Raw genomic sequence first — 8,084 nt, 5'->3', positions numbered from 1 at the left:
AACCCTGGATATGTATTTCCTAATATTTTTATAACGGAAACACACCACTAGTTCAAAAGACCTTATTTTCAAACAAGCCAATTTATCAACTTTGAATTAAACCAGTTTGGTTTATTTATTTATCTATTAACTTCTTTCGTAGACTACATATATAATTCAAAATGTTTTTTTTAACCCAAATCGGTTTTTATTCTAAATTAACCAAGTATATAATCGTTTTATTTACTAATAGGGTGATGATTCATTAGTAAAGATAAAATCTTTAGATATTTGAGTTTGAGAGAGAGATCATGGATTAAAAAAAATCCTTTTATTTACCATATTTACATGTATATTAGTATAATTTTAAAAATTAAATATTTAATTTTTTTTTTTATAACCCACCTAAGTGCTCAAACATGTGCTAACATAAGTGTCTAGTAGTGCATGTGTGAGAGAGAGCGAGAGAAAATTAACGTCCAAAACCAACCATAAGCGAAAAGGAAAGATCCTCCGTAAATTCAGTTAATCACGCCTTTACTTTATTTCTTTATATATACCTCCCTACTCTTACACCCTATAACCCACCCACACTTACACTTTACCCATGGCACCACTAAGGTTTCTCTCTCTCATAGTCATCCTCCTCTTCCTATGCACCTTCATCTCTGCCACCACTGTACAACATCCTCAGCACACAGTACAACAAGTACAAAGGTACATACATTCTCCAACCTCATCCACACAATATATATACATTTTCTTATCTTATTTTAACTTTATGTTTTCCTTGGAGTTTGAATGATTCTAGGCGGAATCTCGGGTTCCTGTCTTGCGGGACTGGGAATCCCATTGACGACTGCTGGCGGTGTGACCCCAATTGGGAGAAAAACCGTCAGCGTCTTGCTGACTGCGCCATTGGGTTTGGGAAAGGGGCTGTCGGCGGTAGAGATGGGAAGATTTACGTGGTTACAGACTCGGGTGACGATGACGCCTAAACCCGAAACCTGGGACCTTACGGTACGCTGTCATCCAGGATGAGCCGCTCTGGATTATTTTCCAGCGCTACATGGTGATTAAACTCAAAGAAGAGTTGATTATGAATAGTTTTAAAACAATTGATGGGCGTGGTGCGAGTGTGCACATAGCGGGTGGACCGTGCATTACTATACATTATGTTACGAATATTATTATTCATGGGATTAATATTCACGATTGTAAGCCGGGAGGGAACGCGATGGTTCGAAGCTCCCCTAGACATTTTGGGTGGAGGACGATTTCGGATGGTGATGGGGTGTCGATATTTGGAGGAAGTCATGTGTGGGTTGATCATTGTTCGTTATCGAATTGCGCTGATGGGTTGATCGATGCGATCATGGGGTCCACCGCAATTACATTATCGAACACCCACCATGATAAAGTAATGCTTTTAGGCCATAGCGATTCTTATGAGCAAGACAAGAATATGCAAGTCACAATTGCTTTTAATCACTTTGGTGAAGGTTTGGTTCAAAGAATGCCAAGGTAATATTTGTTGTTGTAATATGTATCACCCGCGAGGTTTATATTGCGTAACACAATGAAGCATTGTGTTACACTGTATAAACCTAGAACGCAGGTGTCATGTGGATTAGAAAACATCTAGTAATTTTTATCTAGACGAATAAAGTGTAATTTGTGTTTGATTTGTTAACGTTAATTGTAGATGCCGACATGGTTACTTTCATGTGGTCAACAATGACTACACACATTGGGAGATGTACGCAATTGGTGGTAGTGCAAACCCTACCATCAATAGCCAAGGGAATAGATTCTTAGCACCGGATAGAAGATTAGCAAAGAGGTAATAAGATTTTTAGATTCTAATTATTGTACAAGTTTTAATGCGTTGTGTACAACTACTACAAAAGTCTAAGTTAGTTATTTGTTTTAGGAAAAAAGATATATGACTGAAAATGCAAAAAATGATGTAGGTGACAAAACATGAGGATGCACCGGAGGACCAATGGAAACACTGGAATTGAGGACTGAAGGGGATTTGATGTTGAATGGTGCATTTTGTGCCTTCGGGTGTTAGGTCTTCATCTAGTTATTCAAGGGCTTCAAGCCTCGGTGCTAGGCCATCGTCAATTGTTTCCGCCCTCACGACCAATGCAGGAGCCCTTGTTTGCAGAAAGGGCTCCAGTTGCTGATCAAAATACGATAAATGAATACATAATTTTGATCCGTTATTTTGGGTTTCCCTTTATTAAATACAGGGATAGTTTTATTTAATTTTTCTTTTTTACACTTTGACTTTTTGAAGTTTTTTTGATTTTGACTATGTTGTACCCGAGTACAACCTCGGCTTGCCACTCTACGGAAACTATTGGATGTTCCATTTGGACATCGAATGGTTTGGGTTAGGCAAGTTAAGTAGTGTTGTCATGTATACATATAAAATTTATATCTATTCGACGAATTTTATGTTGAGATTTTAGCTTAGTCTATGTGTTGTTTCAGTTTAAAAAAATAAGTAAAAAATGTGTTACGTCACTATCACGTAGGCATGTGTGATTTTGCTATGAGTTTACATGAAAATAAATAAAGTAAAGATTGTGTGCGTCTGTGGTGTTATGATTTCATTGGCCACGAAAATAAAATAAGCAACCATCCCCGCCCAATGTTTGTCGTCGGGGCACAAAATGTTTGTAAGAAATATAATATATGGTGTAATGTTGTGTTGTGTGTCCCTCACGGTATTCCTTTTTTTTGGTGAAAAAGTAAATTAACGATTATATATTTGTTGAACATCATTGATATAAAGTAACAATAGACAACGACAAAATCATATTAGCCGGTGCATACCTAATAATTATCTTATAAATGTTTAAACGTTATATAATATGAATATCCCAGTCACATATTTAGAGTATCTTCTGTGAGTCATCTTAGTTGTACATTGTATTATATAGTAGTTTAAACAATATGTAATTATATGAGAATGTGGACAACCTTTTGAACTATAACATGTTTATTTATGCTTTTTATCAATAGATATGTGTAAAAGCTAATTTTATCTATACTTAAATATATATCTAGATGTTATATATATATTTTATATAGAAACATAGATATTACATCAACATAGCAGGTAGGCGGGCAACAAGCTGCGCCGCCACCCATTTCTGAATTGTTTTATATATGAAGAAATATATATTTTAGACGAAATGACTGTTCAGAAAGCTTGTGCCTCGAATCTCGGTTGAAAAACCTTACTCGAATTGGCTCAGTTTAAAAACTAAGCCTAGCCCGAGTCAAAGGTGACTTGCTCGTTAGCTCCGATCGGATTGGCTTGAATCATTTTACCTTTTACTTTATTTTATTATATGTACTATATACAAATAGTTATGATATTTTGTTTCATGTGATTTGATAATTTGTTGATTAGATGGGTTTAAAGACCCTGCATCTTTTGTTGATTCCCCATATTGCAATTTGAAGTTATAAATGGAGTGCTTTGTATATTGTATTTTTAGTTCTATTTATTTAATTTAGAGCAATCACTTTAACACTAGTAACCCTTGTAAATAACATTGGATTCTATTTTGTTGAAATATCTTTCATAAATATATTCTTTAGTAGTCAAGCCTAGTTCGAACTCGCATTTTCAGATTAGTATAAAAAATGAGTCGAGCTTGAGTTTGCCCCGACTTGTCTCTACACATGAAGAGCCCTAATGAACGTAGGTCTTGTTAGTTTTACAATAATGTGTCGGTGATACTCTAGTAGAAAGTTTATATAGAATGACTCAATTATTAATGAGTAATGCATTTAACTTCAAACTTGTTGTTCTTATTTTTACTATGGGTTATCCTAATTTTTTTAAGCGGTGTCACCTATTATAATTAGGTAATGTTTAAAAGTTTGTTTTTATTAGTTCAAGTTTTCTTTTCTTAAGTATAAAGTTATAACTTTTATAAGAAATTTTATACCAAATTTATTATTTTCTATACAATATTTATATATCAATTTATACTCCCCCCCCCCCCCCCCTTCTCTCTCTCTCTCTCTCTCTCTCTCTCTCTCTCTCTCTCTCTCTCTCTCTCTCCTTGCAGTTTATACTCTCTCCCTCTCCCCTCCCTCCCTCCCCCCTCTCCATTTATAACATGATCAGCTTTAAGAGAGTAATAAACAATAATTCTCATCCAGTATATGTCAAAACGCACACACATATGATCACTCGCAAATTTACAAATATTTTTCTAAGGCCAGTGTTCAAAATTATAAAGGGTCGGTTGGAAACAGTATTATACATAACATATAAATGCATAAATTGTATGTTCAATTAACTGTTAGCATAGACACTAGAATCTTTAAAAAAAACAAACAATAAGATAAAAAGATTGTTGGTTAAAACTACAAGTCATTATTTTAATAATATACTAGGCATAATTTATTCCGACTCAAGAATCACTATATATGAGTCATAAACTCATGCCTTCGTCTTTTATCGGACTAACCTATTTGAGAATCATGTTGGAAACTTGGAATATTGATATATAAACAATTCCAAATGAATGGTTGGTAAAGATAATTATAATGATCACGTAGTGAGAGATTGTGTCCCATGAATTCGAATGTATTGTTTTTACTTCACCAACAAGCTTAGTTGTTAATCTAGAATGTCATGTAAAATGATATTTGTCCATATTATACACGAATAAAATGTGCATTGGCTCATTTATTTATTACATGAAAACTAACTAGTTTGTCCTTTTTGTTTTACATTTTTATGTTTTGTTTTATTCTCTTATTTGAAAGTATTTTTATTTATTTAATTATTTTATTAGCCATCCTTTTCGTCTAAGACATACATAATTATTTAATTATAATAACTTCAATACCTTTAACAAAAAAAGAAAAATATTAGTTCAAAAGTTATACCTATACTTTATTAAAACAAAAACAAAGGTGGGTGTGATTTAGCGGTTAAGGTCCCTTCCTGTGCCGTACAATTTTCTCTCTTTTGGCTAATGGCTATACACTTTTATTTTTAATAAATCGAAACATTTAAAAATATATAGGCAACTAGCTTTTAGCCCCTGTGTTAAGGGGGTTTATTTAGCCTTTTATATTAAATCGTTTTGCTATTTTGTTTTTCGTAATGATATTTTTTCAATAGAGTTTTGTTTTGATTTAATACGTATATATTAGTTTCTTGATAAATGGTTATATACAATTTTAACCACTATAGCAAGTTATAGTTCTTAGGATCCAGGTTCTTTTATGCCAATAAATACATTCAACATTTTTCTGGTTAGGGCTATAAATTGTGTGAGTGTGTTTTCAATATTTATATTGAATATTAGATCAGTTGCCTCTCAAATGGATCCCCTTATGTTTCTATTCTTGTGAATATCTTTTTTTTGGATTTTAATTTAGGGGGTGTTTGGTACAGAGAATGGAAAAGGAGAGAAAATAGAAATGGAAATGGAATTGTAGAGAAAGAGAATTGGTATGGAGAATGAGAATCATTTCTCTTGTTTGGTACACGAGAAAATAAACAGAGAACTCTACCATACCCAACCCCACCTCCACCCAACCTGACACCACTCACCACCGCAGCCCCACCACCACCAGCACCACCACCACAGCCCCACACCACCAGCACCACCACCACAGCCCTTTCTTCAACCACAGCCCACCACCACCGGCTGCCGCCACCAAATCCCTTTCTTCAACCACAGTACATAAGAAATTAAAAAGATTCAAATTTTTGGAACATAAGATATAGAAAAAGGAGGCTCAGATCTGTCATCACTGCCTCTTTGGAGATTTTGTGGTGGTGGTTGTGGTGGCGATGATGATGATGATAATCAGAAGCCACCTGCGACCACCGCCGATTTCCACCACCACTGTCACCCACCTGCGACCACAATCACCCGACCATCTGAAAACCCTAACCTACCACGAACCACCACTTGAAACCCTAATCTCCGTTCACCCGTACCACCTGCAACCTACAACCGGTTACCATCTCTGTGTTCACCACTGCGAACGGCGGAGACGGGGTGGTGGTTGCAGACTTGGAGACGAGGTGGCGGTTGCAGACTTGGAGACGAGGTGGCGGCCGGAGACGAGGTGGTGGCCGGAGACGAGGTGGTGACATGCTATGAGGAGGCTGCTGAGAAATGGATTTCTCTTTGTTTTAAAGAGAAATGGAATTCTCTAGTTTTAGAGAAATAGAAATGAAAAGTGGAAAACAAACAAAAGAAATATTTCTAATTCCATTTCTCCCCAATCAAATCCCTCTACCAAACACCCCCTAGTGTATTGTAAGAAACTTTGTTATATTTATTTAAAATTTTATAAACTTGGACATATTTTGATCCATTTATGTTCGTTCATTATGCTCGTTTATGTTCATTTTTGGATGAACATTGAATGAATTATGTACTTAATGTTTTATATTTGTTCGATTGTATTCATTTAATTGTGTTCATTTATTTTTTTTATATTTGTTTGTCTTCATATATGTTTGTTTATCTTTGTTCAATTATGTTCGATTATGTTCATAAATTGATTATCTAGATTTTAAATTAACAAATCATCCAAAAACACCATTGTTATAAATGTGGCTATTTATATATTGTGCAAAATGTGACTGTAATTTACCATGTCATTGATGCATCATTGTTTCAAACACCAAAAAAGTCGTTGCCTCCTGTTTAGCCGGATGTAGGTTTCAACTTTCAAGAGGAGTTAAAGATACACCATGGACCAATTACATACCAAATAAACACAACACAAATAATCCATGCACTTAACTAATCAAAGTTATCAAACCATCACAGCACAATAAATCAATACATCTTCTCCTCGATAAATTGTCGGTCATGATGATTGGAGGGATGGAGGAAAGACTCAATTCATCGCATTCACACTCGGCCCATTAATAGTCATAGACGACCTCGAACTAAGCGAACATGAATCAGCAAAAGGATCACAAACATGAGGCATTTTCATCGTTTTGTTGCTATCATCTGAACCTACAGTATAATAATCAATTTAATTATATTATACAATACATTAATAAATGATACCTTTTACACTGAAACTTTAGATTTATGTTTCCTCTTTTTATTACTTTTATGTTAGTTCACTTTCTTGAACTTTAGTTTTTCTTCTTTCATTTTAATTTGTCTATGATCGTACGTACGTACATTCCTTTATGTTTGTTTTAAGTATGTTCGCTTACGTTCGTTAATTAGTTCATTTAAACTTTTTAGGCTTATTACAACTTTACTCTAGTTTTAGTAACTTTTTAGGCCCAACAAATTGTTCACATTTATTTGTAAATGGTTTTTTGCTCCTTTATGTTCGTTTATTTATGTTTAATTTTGTTCATCCATTTACATTCATGAACCATTTGTTTACACTGTTACCAACCGGATATAAATATGCTGTTCGTTTGGATCATTTGTTTAGTTAAACACGAACATGCTCCGATCGTGGTTATTTTACAGACCTACAGCCCGTACTAAAAATGAAACGTTTTAACTTGAACCTGTTATAAATATTCACATCAATTGAAATTATAAAAAAAAACAGCTAAAATGGCTTCAAAAACCTCCTAAATGGCTAAATCCAACAATTAATAATATGACGTTTAAATAAAGTAGTGATGATTTGGTAAAAATCTCACTCTCTGCTTTTGCAGCCTATTGAGAATATTTTTGTGATATATATATGAGATACCACTAATTCATCAGATGGCTTACCTTGGAAGCATGACATTACGTATATTCACGTCAATTATGTACCAAAACGGGTCAAATGACTTCAACAACCTCCTAAATCTAACAGTTTAATAACTAAATAAACCAACTCCAAGAAGTCCTTATCCTAAATCCATAAAAAGGGACAAAAGTTTGTTCATTTAAAATTTTAAATGAACAATTTATAAATATAAACGAACGTAAATAAACACCTGTAAACGGACATAAATGAACAAACATGAATTTGGCATATTATATAACTTTTCTTTTTCTTTTACGATTTAAGTGTCATTTTTATACACGTGATTTTTTCAATTACGCAAATTTAGTACTGTTTTTGAATTT

The 8,084-nt window shown here is 34.0% G+C and overlaps 1 pseudogene; it reads left to right on the top strand.

The window, feature by feature from the left end:
* The first annotated feature begins 570 nt into the window (after window positions 1-570).
* LOC143597317 (putative pectate lyase 18) lies at window positions 571-2,463 on the top strand (annotated as a pseudogene).
* The last annotated feature ends 5,621 nt before the right edge of the window (window positions 2,464-8,084 follow it).

The sequence above is a fragment of the Bidens hawaiensis genome, unplaced genomic scaffold, assembly GCF_021521415.1.
Source record: "Bidens hawaiensis isolate Kalapana, Puna unplaced genomic scaffold, B.hawaiensis_p1.1 tig00048102_1, whole genome shotgun sequence".
In the NCBI taxonomy this organism is placed as follows: domain Eukaryota; kingdom Viridiplantae; phylum Streptophyta; class Magnoliopsida; order Asterales; family Asteraceae; genus Bidens; species Bidens hawaiensis.
The sequence above is the reverse complement of the archived record's forward strand: the minus strand, read 5'-3'. Positions and strand labels throughout refer to the sequence as shown.